Below are 16,198 nucleotides of genomic sequence, written 5' to 3'. Positions count from 1 at the left end.
GGGGCTGCAGGTGCTGATGCCGTATCTGCCATTGCTTTCTGCAATAAACTCAACGATACTGAAGAATGAAATTTTCGCTAGCAGGCAGCGTTGAGTTTGGTTACGGAGCGCGGACCGGATAGAAAGCACTTGCTGAGGCGGGCTGAGGTAAACAGAAGTTCGTAGTTGCCACAACGATAAGTGTGTTTCCTTCTATTTTGATAAACGATTTTTTTCAGGTATTCAATGAATGCACCAGATCCTATTCTTCCTTACTGGCTAGAAGAAACTTTATTCCACATAACTCAAAAGGCATTTGTTTTTATTCGCTTTTCTATTTTATGTTTCAGTCATTGCTAAGTCGGTCACACTACTTTTTCACCCTCCTTGTGCTTATAATTTTCATAATTTAACATGGAAATACTTATCAATAAATAATTATATTACCATGGTAATTAACTTCAATCCTTCCTGTGATTATACGCAAAGTACCATCTTCGTACTGCTTACTATAGTTCAATGAAGGGAATCTATAAAGTAACGCGTGTCGCACACATCTGCCTTGCAAACTCCCTGGCCTACTTCCAATGTATAGACTTTTATTTCAAATCCTGATTTAATTTCATAATTTTCTGTAGATTTTAACATTTTATTACCCAGCTTCTTAATACGAATGACAATCAAGCCTAAATATTTATTCCCTTTAACTTTATTTTTCTTTTTTATTTTGTGCCTTGTTTCATATTTGTTCTTACGTTAGCAATTAACGCACTTACCGTAGTTATGTATGAACAGGTTGTTTCTATATTTATTTTATTCCAAATAAATTAAATATATATACGGATTATTTTATGGTAGTTGATATTTTCTGTTGTTTCCTACGTGAATTGAGGAAACGCACGGACTTTCGCCTAATTCTTGTGCTACTTTCATATGTCTGTATCTGTCGAATGCTGTCGATCTGTCGAAATGTGTATTACTATCTGTCGATTCATCGAGTGAACTGAATTCGTTAACCATTTCACCAGGCGCGCATGCATTTTTTTTTCTTCTAAGGGATCCAAGCTTCGGGGGGCAAGGTTCCAATACTACAAGCCACTATGTCTATATACTATTATTCTGCATTCGAAAACACGATAAATATTCCACTTACTTTTTCACAAAAACATGATACAGACAGAGTACAGATGAAGTGTAAGATCAGATTTATATTGATGATACATCAATATTTTCCCTGTTAATAACTACATTTAATGAGAAAGTCTGCAAATGTATGTTCACTTAGGAACTTTTGCGAGGAGTCCGCACCCGGTGGACACCCCGTGAGTACGCCTCTGCACTTGACTATACTTCGAATTATACTGCAAACAGTTGTATTTTAGTTTCCCCGTTTAGTTCATCGATATCATTAACACAAAGAAAATAGATGTTATAGATGCGTATTCTCAGTTCTCGCTTTATATCCGGACGTCTGCAAAAATCTACTCCTTTTCTTTCTTTCACGCATCCACCAAACTAACAATGATTTGTATTATAATATTTGCGCATAAAATGTATATCTCATACCTTCCATGTTCTCAAGTATTCATAGACAAAAACGGTTATTTTCTGCGAACAAATTGTCCAAACACAGTGCAAATGTCATCTATAGATTGTCCTGGTTCCGTCTGCGTGTACATAACAATGCGTCATAATCATACATTGCACATTAAGGATATCAATTAATCTTCCCAAATTCCTAGATATGCCTGGCAAAAGTTCCGCGTGTTGTAAGGATATTACATTTGTACTACCGACAAGGTGGTATCTTCCAACATTGAAGTTCAATAAACCCCAAATGTGTCGGATATAGTATTTGATTTCTTGTCTCATTGTTTGCGTCAGAGATGTCTTCTCAAGTTAGGATTTACGATACATACAGGATGAGTTGTATATATTGTTGCTGCCAGCTCTATATTAATCCCATATTTGTAAACGAATAAAAACAGTATTCTAATTATAACAATGTGCTCACAATTAATTTTATTCTTAATTGTTATACGTATTGTTGATTAAAAATGAAAATGTTGCTAAGTGAATTTTATTAATATTTTCTGTTGCGTGATATAGGAAGTGAGTGAAATATTGGAGGAATATAGTGTGCGTAGCAGATGATGTGCAGTGGCTTTGGATCGCCTGTGATAAGGTAAGGCATTTGCTATTTTAATTAACGCATTTTATATACTGTAATCCTAATTATTTTTATGTGAATGTGCTTACTACTTGTGTATTCAGTGGGACCGATGTTTTAATATGTATGGTCAAGCAGTGTCGAGCCTGGTCAGTGTGTGGATAGGTGACCATTTTTTGTAAATCGATAACATTTAACTTTGTAAACACGGATGAAGTAGAAGTATATTTATTTTATTTTTTACCTCAAATATGTAGGACACTTCTCCTTTGTACATCAATTATTATTATTAGTTCAACTTGTTTACAAGTTAAATGAAAAGAATAGTCGTTATCGTGTGATGATTGTGCTCATTAGGCTAAAGAAGACTCGTGATAAGAAAGAAAAGAAGAACGGTGCTCAAGTTTCGTCACAGCATATTCTCAAAAATTTACAGGCAAAATTCAGTGTTCTGCATGAAAAGGCATATTTGTACGAAAAAAAAAAAAATTCTGCAGACGACAGAATTAAATAAAGTAATACACATGTATTTTAGAGTTACTGGTGTAAAATCATTACAAGTGCTTTGCCAGGTGGCCAATAAAAAGCACGAATACTATTTAAGGGAGCCAAAACAGGAGAAAGCTGGGGGCCTGAGCGATAGCAAGAATGTGCGTCCAAAGTGAACAGGAGCGAAGGCGACGCGGGTATACGTATAAGCAAGGGTAGTGGAAACCAGTTAGTTTTCGAGTTTCAATAGCACTTGTCATGCATCCATACTAGTAGCGCCCCGCTTGTAAACATTAAGTACACTATGCAAGAATACACCGCCGGTGGAAAATAGTACCTAATACAGTTATCTTTCATATATACTGACTTATTTTACAGTAGTAACCCAACACTAGTAAACGTAAAATAAAAGTGTATAACTTTATATTTAATTCTATCGCCTGGCTTAGTTTTTCACCTGTAAGATGTACTTATTTAGAGCAAGTTTCTTAACTAGCAAATTAAACCGAGAACCACAGCAACCATATATATATTCTTATGATGTACTTTTCTTTGAGTGGTGTTCTCTGTCTATTGAATAACATTTTCTCAGTTTAATGCTAGCAAAAAACAAAACAAAATCAAAGTGTTTCTATATAAATTTAGTTCACCGTGTTGTAATATCACATGGAATTGAAAAACGAATAGTCGAACCTCTGCTATCTCGATCAAACTTCTCAGGATGATATACTGACTTACCGCAGAAGTTCGACTGAATACGTTTCTCAGTTCCATGGGAGAACCTGGAGAAGCAAAAGCCTGCGCAACGGAAAATACTAAATAAACTTGTAGAGCAGGTCAAGATGTATCATCATGCCAAGTTTCATTCAGATCAGAGAAGTTTGGCTGCAGCCATTTTCATTACAAAGCACAAAATGGATGGTCCCTAACCTCGAGAATCTTCACAATTGTCGACGAGTTGAACTGCACTCATCTGATCAAAATCAAACTTAAAATGACAGTTCACTTTCAACTGTTAAATAATATGATATGCAGGCTTCTGCTTTCCTAGTTACAGTCTATCCACTGTGGTATGCATATTAGTACAAATGTGAGAGTGCATATTTATTAAAGATTTGCTTCAAAAAGCGATGAAAGACATAGGCATTGCCGCGGGCGGTGATAACAAGATGCCGGAAAACGAACAAGCAGAAAGAATATGGGCTGAAGAAGTGTAAACGACGACGCGGCGGCCCGTAAAGGTGTTGCCGTCCTATTAAATGAATAATATCAAAAGAAAGAAAAAAAAAGTAAAAAATTTCGCGCTCGTAATCAAGACAGAAAGCAACTAAAGGAAATCTTTGTTTTACGTCCCACGTTATGCCGCTTAGGCTAAAAGAGGCGCTGATTATGAGAAATGATTGAAATGGTGGTGGAATGAAGAAAGTGGGAGGAAACGGGAGAACCCCGCGGTAACCCACCGCACATAGTTTTTGTCCACCATAAAGTTAACTTGGCGGGGGCTCAAGACAGAAAGACGGTTGGAAAAACAAATAAACGATGTTGCATCCCGTAAAAATGTTCGCGACCTATGAAATCAATATTTTTTCTTAAAGAAAAAAAAGAATTAAAAAGAGAAAAAAAGGTCAAAATTTCGCGCTCGCTTCGCTCGCGATCAGCAGAGAAAAGAGGACGTGACGCACCCCTAAAAGTGTTGGCGACCGATTGAATAAATATTGTGGGTAAAAAAAAAAAAAAAAAAAAAAAAAAAAGTCAAAAATTTCGCGCTCGCTTCGCTCGCGATCAGCACAGAAAGAAGGACGTGACGCGCCCCTAAAGGTGTTGGCAACCGATTCAATACATATTGTCGGTAAAAAAAAAAAAAAAAAAAAAAAAAAAAAAAAAAAAAACGCTCGCTTCGCTCGCGATCGACATGAAAAAGGCAACGACGTGACGCCCCGTAAAATTGTCGGCGACCTATTCAATCAATATATTCGGTTGAAAAACAAAGTCAAAAGTTTCCCAATCGCTTCCCTCCCGATCGACATAAAAAAAAAGGCAACCCCTTCACCTCTCCTTATGCATTCATCAGTAAACATACAACCATAGATCACAATACCACTCACATCACCTATCAGTTCTCCACGTCCATCAAGATCCAATCATCGCCCTGGCCCTTTATGATGATACACAACATTACATGTTATTGTGTGCATTGCCCCGCGTTACAATACATGACCAAAAAAAAGAGAAAAAGAGCTGCACTGCCTTCAGTGTAGACATGTTCGTATTCGTAGAAAATGATTTTAGGTACACGATAGTACAGTAATCTATCTTCACATGCTTCAGATGTGAACGATACCTACACATGAAGAGGGCTCCCGAGGTTTCCTTTTCCAATAGGATGGAGCTCCACCACACTTGCAGAATGACGAGAAGTTATGTTAATAAATATATCCCAGAGTGTTTCGTAACTCGCCCTTGGTCCTAATGATGAAGCGTTCTTCAGATGGCCCCGATGTCTCCACACATGATACTATGCGACTTCTTTTCACGAGGCTCTCAAAGATCACGTTTGTGTCCTAACATTCTCTGCAGATATGACACAGCTGCGATAGCGGATCACAGAAGCCTTTCCTCTCCTTACAAGAGACGTGTTCATTCGAGTATGTGAGTAATTCGACTATCGATTAAATATCTCCCGTGTCACGATAGTAGTCACTTTCAATTCTTCTAACGAAGGTAAGAAAAAATGCTATACAAACTTCCTTTCGGTATATAAAGGATTAGGGGCCCAGAGAATATTTTCTTTCAAGAGGATACATTCTTTTTCGAACACCCTGTATATAGATCCTCTAATTATAACTGCAAACAAAATGTTGATTTTGCAATTGCTTCCATGAGAGAATATTCTGTGCACTTTCTTTCTGAAGGGCCGGGCCTAAACGTTTTCCTTAATCATTAAATTTAGTAGTTATCTACAATTACATAGTTTTCCATTGTTCTCAAAATAAAGATTTTTCTCTATGAATTGTTGAATGTTGCTAGGGATATTGAAGTAATTCTTTTTAGTGTTTTTTTCTTTACAATAATGTACTGAACGCCTGCATTAAGGAAGTTCGTGTGTCCATCTTGCAAAATGTTTCGTCTTTTTTCATGCCCACTAAGGTAAATATTCATTTTGCTCTTTTCTCTGTATGCAAACCACATTTCTTAAAGGCAACATTTTCATACAAATGTAGTACTAAAAACTTCTAATTGGCAACATCTGGGCTGCGAAGAGGAAAAAGAAAGAAATCTCGTACGTATTCGCGCGCAATTCGGAATTAGCCAATGAAAAGCACAAAAGCGGCCACCATCTCTCTCTCTTTCTTATTAACGGTTTTGTACTTTCTGCAGTTCTATCAGTGCTGCTAACCTCTTACTATATCATTGAATATGTATGTTTAGATATATATATATATATATATATTTTTTTTTTTACAAAAAATCATACTACTACGGAATAATATTAAATGCCTTTAAACCCTCATTTCTGTTTGCACTTTCTGTTACACTACCTTCCCCGAACTTCTTTCAAGTTATTAAGTGCAGAACGGGGAGTTATACATATTTACTTGCGCTTTGACAATATCTGCACATTGTGTAATAATAGGAGACGTATAAAATAAAACTATATACTAATACGTATATATATATATATATATATATATATATATATATATATATACAGTACACATTCCACTATCCGAGGCTTTCCTTTTCTTTTCTTGCTGACGATAAATTACGCTTTTAGAAATGTTGTCTGAAAACAATAAGAATATGTGCAAAAAATACAATCAGAGGTAGAGGTCTTTAACAGGAAATAAGCAAGGGAGTTGAAAAATTTTTTATGCATGTAAAAAATATAGACATGAACCAACTTGTGAAATAAAAAGACCAGAAAACTACTCTTTCTAAATTATGTGTAAACTTTTTACCGAAAACGAAAGTTGCACGAAAGACTTTTTGTCCGTTTTTTGGCCTCCGGTGCTTGGGGTCCCTGATTCAATCCCAGCTCGTGCCGTGTGAACTTTGTCGTGCATAAAGACCGTGCTCATGGGTTTTCTCGGGTTTCTCCCGTTTCCTCCCACTTTCTTCATTCAGTACTCATCATCACCGTCTCCTTTAGCGTAACCGGTATAAGTATGCGACGTAAATCTAAATATTTCATTTCATTTCCCTTTTCTGCTCATACTGCTGATTATGCGCGATTATGCCAACATCCAACTCCGCGGATAATCGTGCGATTACTGTATATACAACTAATACAGATACAACTAATTATATTATCAGTTACAGTATCGGTTTTTATTTACTAATTTGCCTCACTTTATTTGCATCCCTGCAGTAAATAATTCTTATCGATAATAGTTAAAATGTATATTACATTTTAGTGCTTCACGACTGAATGATCATCTGCCTTACGTTATCTCGCAGCTGAAGAGAATGCTACACTGAAAACTACCTTGCGTTATAAAGGGTAAGTGAAACATATCTTAAAAATATCTTTCATACATTTCATTGTGTACATTAAAGAATGTAAGTTTGCCTTTTTCCTGTAATCAATACTTAATAAAGGATTTATTTTTATTTATTTATATACAATTTCATACGTGGTTCGTGATAGTAAACTCGATAGGACACAGTGGCACTATGAACATCCGAATCACTCATCATTCGAACATTCAAATATTTATTCGAATATTAGTATATTCCAAGTAATGTTAACGACGTTAATATGCTTGCCTTTATAGTTAATAATGTCAATTCTTACTTAAAACATACTTCCTTAACAGGACATTGAAGAAAAGGTAGTTGCCAACGGCCATACCATGCTGAATATACCGGTTCTCGTCCGATCACCGAAGTCAAGCAGCATCGGGCCTGGTCAGTACTTGGATGGGTGACCGCCTGGGAACACCAGGTGCTGTTGGTATACTTTTTCTAATTTTGTTTTTCACAAAGACGAATATTCTCACATCGTTCACCACGATAATTTCGTAATCATGCATTACTTAAAACAATTAGCAACGCTTTCCACGCGCTGGTCTTTTTGAGTATTCACCGACAAACCTACGTAGCTACAATAACTCACTCGAAGCCATATGCATTCGCCAACGGCCATACCATGCTGAATATACCGGTTCTCGTCCGATCACCGAAGTCAAGCAGCATCGGGCCTGGTCAGTACTTGGATGGGTGACCGCCTGGGAACACCAGGTGCTGTTGGCATCTCTTTTTCAAATTTCATTATCCTTCAAGTACGAAAATACTAGAAACATTAATTTTATAGTACTTTCAAGAGATAATTTATCAACATTATTTCATAGCGATTAATCGATATTCTAAGCGTTATACCCACTATTTCTTACACTAACAGCCTGTTTATTTGCACGGCACATTAAAATAACCTGATTTCCGATCCGTGTGCACCTACTACTATACTTAACACGGAATGTATTACCACTTTTTAAAAGTAAATTATTATGACTAAGTGTAGATCTCCGGCGAGTAAATGCCTTTCGTATACAAGCACGACACATCTCCGCTATGTGCTTTACTTTTTTACTAACAGCATATAGAAATTGGATTTCAACGTGTTTCTACATAACAGAATGAAGCAAATTTCGTGATTTAACTCTTTCGAATAATGTGTTGGTCCTGACAAGGACCGTTTGAAATGAAAAATCTTGAAGAAGATTTTTACTTAGAGCTTGTGTACTTGGTAACAGCCTTCGTACCCTCACTTACAGCGTGCTTGGCAAGTTCACCAGGCAAAAGAAGGCGCACAGCTGTTTGGATTTCCCGGCTGGTGATAGTTGACCGCTTATTGTAATGGGCCAAACGAGAAGCTTCAGCAGCAATACGCTCGAAGATGTCATTAACAAAGCTGTTCATGATACTCATAGCTTTGCTAGATATGCCAGTGTCAGGATGCACTTGCTTCAAAACTTTGTAGATGTAAATGGCATAGCTCTCCTTCCTCCTCCTCTTCTTCTTCTTATCTCCCTTGGAGATATTCTTTTGGGCTTTACCAGCCTTCTTTGCAGCCTTTCCGCTAGTTTTTGGTGGCATGATGACTCACTCGTTCAGCAAAATTAGATGTGTCCGCCGATTTATCGACTTCATTTAAATTACAGTACGTGTTTCAATTCGCGCCAACTGCCTTGCTTTTCATTTGATGCACTCGGGTGCACGCTTGAAGTAGTAACAAAACTGACTTGATTCATGGGAGGCCGCAATTTTTCCTCTCATCTTATTACGAAAGAATATTGAACAATGTCTGGTCGCGGCAAAGGTGGAAAAGTCAAGGGAAAGAGCAAGTCCCGCTCCAGCAGGGCTGGCCTTCAATTCCCAGTAGGCAGAATCCATCGTCTTTTGCGAAAGGGTAACTATGCCGAACGAGTTGGTGCTGGCGCTCCCGTGTATTTGGCTGCAGTCATGGAATACCTGGCAGCTGAAGTTCTTGAGTTGGCAGGCAACGCTGCTCGTGACAACAAGAAGACTAGGATTATTCCACGTCATCTGCAGTTAGCTATCCGTAACGACGAGGAATTAAACAAGTTGTTGTCTGGAGTTACAATCGCTCAGGGTGGTGTTTTGCCCAACATTCAAGCTGTACTTCTGCCCAAGAAAACTGAGAAGAAGGCATAAATGTAAGACCTATATCTCATACAAATCGGCCCTTATGAGGGCCACAAACCCCTTTATAGAGGAGATTTACGATTGAAATGAATTGTTTTCGATATACAGACTCATCAAAAGTGTCTGAGATAGTTGCTTAGTTTCATTCGAAATTCTCGCTGCTATTCGATTAATTAGTATATGTGTAGTCGTCGATCGTAATTGAAGCCCATAGGAAGTCACACTAACTTTAGAATACTCCAAACAGCGATGTGCTTAGTTCCCACTACATTATTAATTATAAGATCATTACCTTTTGTATTGTCGCTAGCTACATTTTTTTGATATTTGCGTACATCGGGCTCATATTACCCAGAGGACAGGACAGTCGAGCCCAGATTCTCAGCAATGGAAGAAAACCTCATACCACATATTCTCATGTACTTCATGCTAGACAAAGGAATTTCCAACATTCTTAAAGCACTCATGTTTCTCTCTTGCGTTGGCTTGGCTGAAATTACTCTGTTCAATATGTTCTCGACATTTATTATTGTTCATTACTATGCCCCAATGACATCATGAACAGAGCGGATCAGAAAACTTTCCTAAATTTCTTTTGCAACATAGTAATGACATTAAATGCACACTTAAGTACGATTTATTCTTTGCAAGGTCGATATTCATATTTGTGTGATATGTGTTATATGTATATGGTTTGTAATACGCAACTACTCTTATTCTCTGATCTCAGAACTCATTTGCTACTGTGCCCAACGAGCGAGCCTAGGTTTCTTGTAACTACTGCCTTTCTTTAGTAAATAATGTGAAGTATACAATGCATTAACCTACATCTCATATTTGTATTACTCTTTATTTTAGTAACCCGCTACGAAGTGTCATTAATTTACATGTAAATCACAATAGACACTACCGCAAAAGAAAGAAATCGAACCCAAGACCACGTAAACAAGATAAAGGACAAGATTCAGGTTTCTAACGCATTATTCGCCCCTCACAGCACAGTATAGAAGTTGTATAAGCCTCTATACGTACATCCTACTGTCAGAACAGAAATTCCGACTTGCGTTTCGCATCTCTCATGCTCGCTACTTCCAACAAATCGCCAATTTCCAACCAGAACCCCTTCTCCAGCATTAATACTGCTACATGATATGAATACGTATACATGAACGTACATAATGTAAAAAAAAACGTATGATTTTCTCAAATTAATCTCTCTACGTCTGTAATTTAGTGTGCATCAAAAGGCTTTAATGTAGTTACACGAATTCTTATAATCTAACAGAAAATCGCACAAAGTAAATCTTTCCCTTTATATAAATTTGTTGGCTCTGAAAAGAGCCGTTTATGCCAATTTTATATCCAAAATAGGAGGAACCCCAACTTAACCTCCGAAACCGTACAGGGTTCTTCCTTGCCTCTTCAAGGCATACACAACATCCATAGCTGTCACTGTCTTCCTCTTGGCGTGTTCTGTGTATGTAACAGCATCTCTGATTACGTTCTCCAGGAATACTTTCAATACTCCTCGGGTCTCTTCATAAATGAGACCAGAGATACGCTTCACACCACCACGGCGAGCAAGACGCCTAATAGCGGGTTTGGTGATACCCTGGATGTTGTCACGAAGAACTTTACGGTGGCGCTTGGCACCTCCTTTGCCAAGACCCTTGCCTCCTTTTCCACGTCCTGTCATTTCGATATGTTACTGCTTCGCTCACCACACACGAGAAATACAAGCCCAAGCAGCCCAAGACTCGTGGTTTTGTTCCTTCGATCATGCAGGGAAAGCACGGAGGAAAAACACAAAACGTGTCTAAGCCAATGAGAACTGTCCTTTTCGACTGACTTTATCCAATGAGAAATAGCTTGATTTAACGGTTTTGCTCTTTATATAACTTGACTTCATTCAGCGCGCAATTATTTGAAACAAGTCGTGACAGTTGCAATGGCACGTACCAAGCAGACAGCTAGGAAATCTACTGGAGGCAAAGCTCCTCGAAAGCAGCTTGCCACCAAAGCTGCAAGAAAGAGTGCTCCAGCTACCGGTGGAGTGAAAAAGCCCCATCGTTACAGGCCTGGTACTGTGGCTCTCCGAGAAATTCGTCGTTACCAGAAGAGCACTGAATTGCTCATCCGCAAGCTGCCCTTCCAACGACTCGTCCGAGAAATTGCACAAGATTTCAAGACAGATCTTCGCTTCCAAAGCTCAGCTGTCATGGCTTTACAGGAGGCAAGTGAAGCTTACCTTGTAGGGCTTTTCGAAGACACCAACTTGTGTGCTATTCACGCAAAGAGAGTCACAATCATGCCTAAGGACATTCAGCTTGCTCGCCGCATCCGTGGGGAACGTGCTTAAGTTTGAAGTTCTGGCACTGAGTTCAAAAACGGTCCTTTTTAGGACCAATACACTACTTAGAGATGCTGTTATCCTAACAAGGATCTTGTCCATACTTGTTATCTTTTTTTTTTAAATTCTCACGCCGTATGTTGCATAGTTAATACATCTACCTTCGTTTTCCTGTCGTTTCGTATATCATCCTATCTTTCAAGTATATTCTTTAGTTTTCCCCTATGTTTACCGATTGATTATCTTCGTTTTATGTGGTCAAGGGTTCGATTTTGCCATATGTTGCATAACTTAACTTCGATTCAACCACTGTTTGCCCTTCTCAACGTTATTAATCTGATAGAACTCGCAGGCGAAATATGTACTTCTTCCAAGGTAGCAAAAGTAATATTATTTTGTCAGAGGTCGCTGCTGTTGAATGCAAACGTTAAACTAAACTTTCTTTAAGTGTCTGTTTGTACTTAACATCAGTTCAATTGTACACCTACATTTCTGCTGGTGTTACTATTTTTCTTTATAGCAATATTACGAATTATAAGACGGTATCCGTGGTTATTAGCGTGTTCCCTTTTCCTAACACTTTCTCATTACACCAGTATTTCCATCATTCATTAGGCGTAATCACCCGTCTCCTTTATCATAAAAATCATAATAGTACGACGTTAAATTGAAACATAGTCTACTTCACTTTCACGAGTTGTAATAAGTTCGAACATTTCTTTCACCCCAGCCTTGAAAAGAGTTGATTTTAGTTTAGTGTCCCTTTCAGCAGCAAGGCTGTTTCAAACGTGGACCTACTTATTAACGTGCAATGCGAAACATTTGAGCTCCCACCGAGAATCGAACCCAGTCAGCCTGCAAAAGTTTTTCTAACAAATGCATTAAGTGCGTTTTCTGTACTGTTTCGCTACTTGAAGATAGGAACAAGGAAAAAGTAAGTGATCACAAATTGACATTACGTAATGTGTTCCCCATTTTTTTTCGAGTACACCATTCTTGACACCCGTGAAAGCTTTCTTTCCCCACCCTCAATTCCCCTCTGTTATAAAGCACTTACATCAAGAAGTGCTTCGGTTAAAAAGAAAACTCAAAGTCCCTTGCGTGTATACTATACATTGCTATGAATGAACATGTGATAATGATAGGAAAAGCACAATTTTACTCTTCTCAAAGTATTTGATGGCTCTAAAAAGAGCCGTTTTAAAATGTCAGATGATTTACTGACACATTTACTTCTTCTTTGGTGCAGCCTTCTTAGCACTTTTCGGTTTTGCTGTAGCCTTCTTTGGCTTCGGGGCCTTTGGCTTCTTGGGAGTTTTTGCCTTCTTCACTTTAGATGGTGATTTCTTAGGTTTGGGAGCAGCAGCCTTTTTCTTTTCACCAGTCTTCTTGGGACGTTTAGCTGCTGGCTTTTTCGCAGGCTTCTTCTCCTTTGATGCTGATCGTTTCGCCTTGGTTGAAGATCCACCTTCAGGCTTCTCCTTCAGCGATGAAGCACTAAGCTTAAACGATCCAGATGCACCTTTTCCCTTGGTCTGAACCAAAGACCCAGAAGCAACTGCACTTCTCAAGTATTTCTTGATAAATGGAGCAAGCTTCTCGGCATCCACTTTGTAGTTCTGAGAGATGTATTTCTTAATAGCTTGCAGTGAACTTCCTCCCCTTTCCTTCAAATTCTTGATGGCGTTGTTCACCATTTCTGATGTTCTTGGATGAGAAGGTGTTGTTTTTGGTTTCTTAGGCTTTGCAGACTTCTTAGGAGAAGCCTGTGCCGGGGCTGCAGGTGCTGATGCCGTATCTGCCATTGCTTTCTGCAATAAACTCAACGATACTGAAGAATGAAATTTTCGCTGAGTGTTTTCTTGACCGTTGATTATTTGTAGGAAGTAACGGGCCAAAGCCCTTGTCTTCTTTCTGTGTTGAAACTTGGCGTTGATTTTGAGGTGGTCGTATGTGATTGAAGGAACCGCAACTGTCGCAGGTTCCTTTAGTTGTCCTTCATGTTGTTAAGGCGGTTTTGGCATCTTGTACAGTCGACGGGGTGGGTCTTTGGTTCCGAGGGATGCGATGACTGGATCTGTTGATCTTGAAGCCTTCATCCAGAATTTGGTTGATTGCTGATGACGCAGTTCTTGAAGTAGTGGGATATCGAGGTCCTCATGAATTTGAAGTATTCGGGTGTCCATAGAATGGCCCGTGATGGCCCTGGCGGCTCTGTTTTGTACCACCTGGAGGTGGCGCAGGTGACACTGGTATGTGTGTTCCCATGCTGGATGGGCGTACATTAGGATGGGTAGGATGTACATTCGGTAAACATGTCGTTTTGTTTCTTGGGTGAGTTGAGGGCTCAACAGGATGGGTAGAAGGGATCGGAATCTTTGTGTTGCTTTCTTGGCTGTTGCCTCCAGGTGGGTTCCGAATTTCAAGTGACGGTCCAGCACTACTCCAAGGTATTTCGCCTGTTGTTGGATGGGTATGTTTCTTCCATGCAGGGTGAAGTTGTATTCCCGTGGTGTCCGGTTCCTAGTGAAGTCGACCAGTGCTGTCTTCTCTGTGTTGACTTGAATTTTCCAGTCATTGGTCCACTGTTCCAGCTGTTCGATGTGTCTGCGGAGGTACAGGTGAGCAAATCTGAAGTTATGGTGACTTGCGAAGATGGCAGTATCATCCGCAAAGGTCGCCGTCATGGTTGTTCTGGTGGTGGGAAGATCTGCCGTGTACACATTGTACAGGATCGGGGATAGACAGGATCCTTGTGGCACTCCTGCTCTGATTGTTCTTGGTTCTGTGAGGTTGTTCGCATGGGAGACTCTGAATGTGCGGTTGGTCAGGTAGCTTTTCAGAGTTTTCACTAAGTGTCGTGGTACTCCTACTTGCAGTAGTTTGTGTAGTAGTCCTGCATGCCACACTTTGTCAAACGCTTTGCCTATATCTAGGAAAAGACCGAGAGTGTGGCCTCCTTCGTTGAACTGATAAGTTATTTGTTCAGCTACTCTGACCAGTTGGTGGGTGGTGCTGTGACCAGGCCTGAACCCGAATTGGTGAGGAGGAAGGATGTTGTTTTCCTCGATGTGCTTCATCAGTTTCTGTTGTATCACTCGCTCGACCACTTTGCTTGGATGTGACAGCAGACTGATGGGTCTGTAGCTTTTGGGTTCAGTCCTGGCCGCTCCTGGTTTGAGTATTAAAATTACTCTTGCTTCTTTCCATGCGGCGGGGTAGTATCCTGTTGCTAGAATTGCGTTTGTTAGTCTACATAGTAGAACTATAGCCTTCCTCGGAGCATGTTTGAGTGCCAGTGGTGGAAGCCTGTCTGGTCCCGCTGCTTTGTTTGGATTGATTGTTCGGATGATTTGCTGGATCTTCCGAGGTGTGGTTAGCTCTTGTGCTGGTAGGTGATGCTGTCCAGTTAGTTGCTGCATGCTTTGCTGTGTTGCTTCCAGGATTCCCTCTGGCACTGGAGTGTTGTTCTCCGTGAATGTTTGTTCCAGATGATCTGCGAGAAGGTCAGCTTGCTGTTTCGGTGAATAAATTAGTCCTTGCGGCCCTCGTAGTGGTTGAGTTTTGGGGGGTCCAGGTGTTCTTGACAATGACTTTAGAAGTCTCCAGAAGTCTCTGGATGGCGTTTCAAGCTCCTGAAGTCTGGCGTTCCACTGGTTGAGTCGGAGGCGCTGGAGGCGTTTCTTCACCCTGGTGGTCAGTGAATTCCATAGGGTTTTGAATGCTGGGTGGCGTGTGGCCTGCCATTTCTTCCTGGCCCAGCGCTTTAGGTGGATGAGTGCTGTAGTCCTCAGATCCTCTGGTTTCTGCTCTTCTGGAGGGATGAGTTGGGTAGTTGTTGCCAGTCTATATGCGGTTTGCATTGATGCCGTGAGTGTTGCAAGTGTGGCATCTATCTCGTCCGGTGTGTTGACTGGCAGCCTGGGGTCGATCATTTCAGCAAGATTCCTGGTGTAGTCGTCCCAGTTAGTTTGACGGAGGCGTGGTACTTGATTGGCTGGAACGTGTGTACGCAGCGCTACCGTCATGGTGACTGGGACGTGGTCTGAATGAAGTGCGATAACTGAATTTGGTCCGTCCTTGATTGTAATGTTAGCCGTGAGAGCCATGTCTAACACATCTGGTTCACCTCCATTAGTCGGGAAGTGTGTAGGATCTGGAGGAGCTGTGGCCAGGAAGTCGATGTTTCTCAGTGCTTGGAACAAATCCCGTCCGCCCTGGTTGGATACCCTGGAATTCCAAGCGGGGTGCTTGCAATTCAGGTCCCCGCCTACGAGAACTCGATGTCCTAGTCTTCTTAGCGCTTGCAGGTCCTGGGCTTGGATAGGTGCCAATGGCTTCTTGTACGCCGAGATGAGCTGAAGGGGGCCATCTGGAGAGTGGATGGTTACTGCTGTGGCCTCTATGGTTTGTAACGGTGGCAACTGTAGTGTGTCGTGAGCGATGTGTCTCTTCACCAGAACAGCTGTGCCTCCCTTGCGTCCTTGCCGGTCTGTTCTATACATCACGTAATTGCGAATCTTGAAGGTGTCTGGAGGATGGAG

The 16,198-nt window shown here is 40.3% G+C and overlaps 2 non-coding genes across 2 annotated transcripts; both read left to right on the top strand.

Moving 5' to 3' along the window:
- Positions 1-7,476: 7,476 nt before the first annotated feature.
- On the top strand, positions 7,477-7,595 carry LOC145676708 (5S ribosomal RNA). The gene has a single exon (XR_014129444.1). It is a non-coding gene; the product is annotated as a 5S ribosomal RNA (ribosomal RNA).
- Positions 7,596-7,772: 177 nt separating this feature from the next.
- LOC145676695 (5S ribosomal RNA) lies at positions 7,773-7,891 on the top strand. Its single transcript, XR_014129431.1, has one exon. It is a non-coding gene; the product is annotated as a 5S ribosomal RNA (ribosomal RNA).
- Positions 7,892-16,198: the final 8,307 nt, after the last annotated feature.

This window comes from Thermobia domestica, unplaced genomic scaffold (genome assembly GCF_964235325.1).
Source record: "Thermobia domestica unplaced genomic scaffold, izTheDome1.hap1.1 HAP1_SCAFFOLD_306, whole genome shotgun sequence".
NCBI lineage: Eukaryota > Metazoa > Arthropoda > Insecta > Zygentoma > Lepismatidae > Thermobia > Thermobia domestica.
Note: the sequence above shows the minus strand (reverse complement) of the source record. Positions and strands in the feature narration are given on the sequence as shown.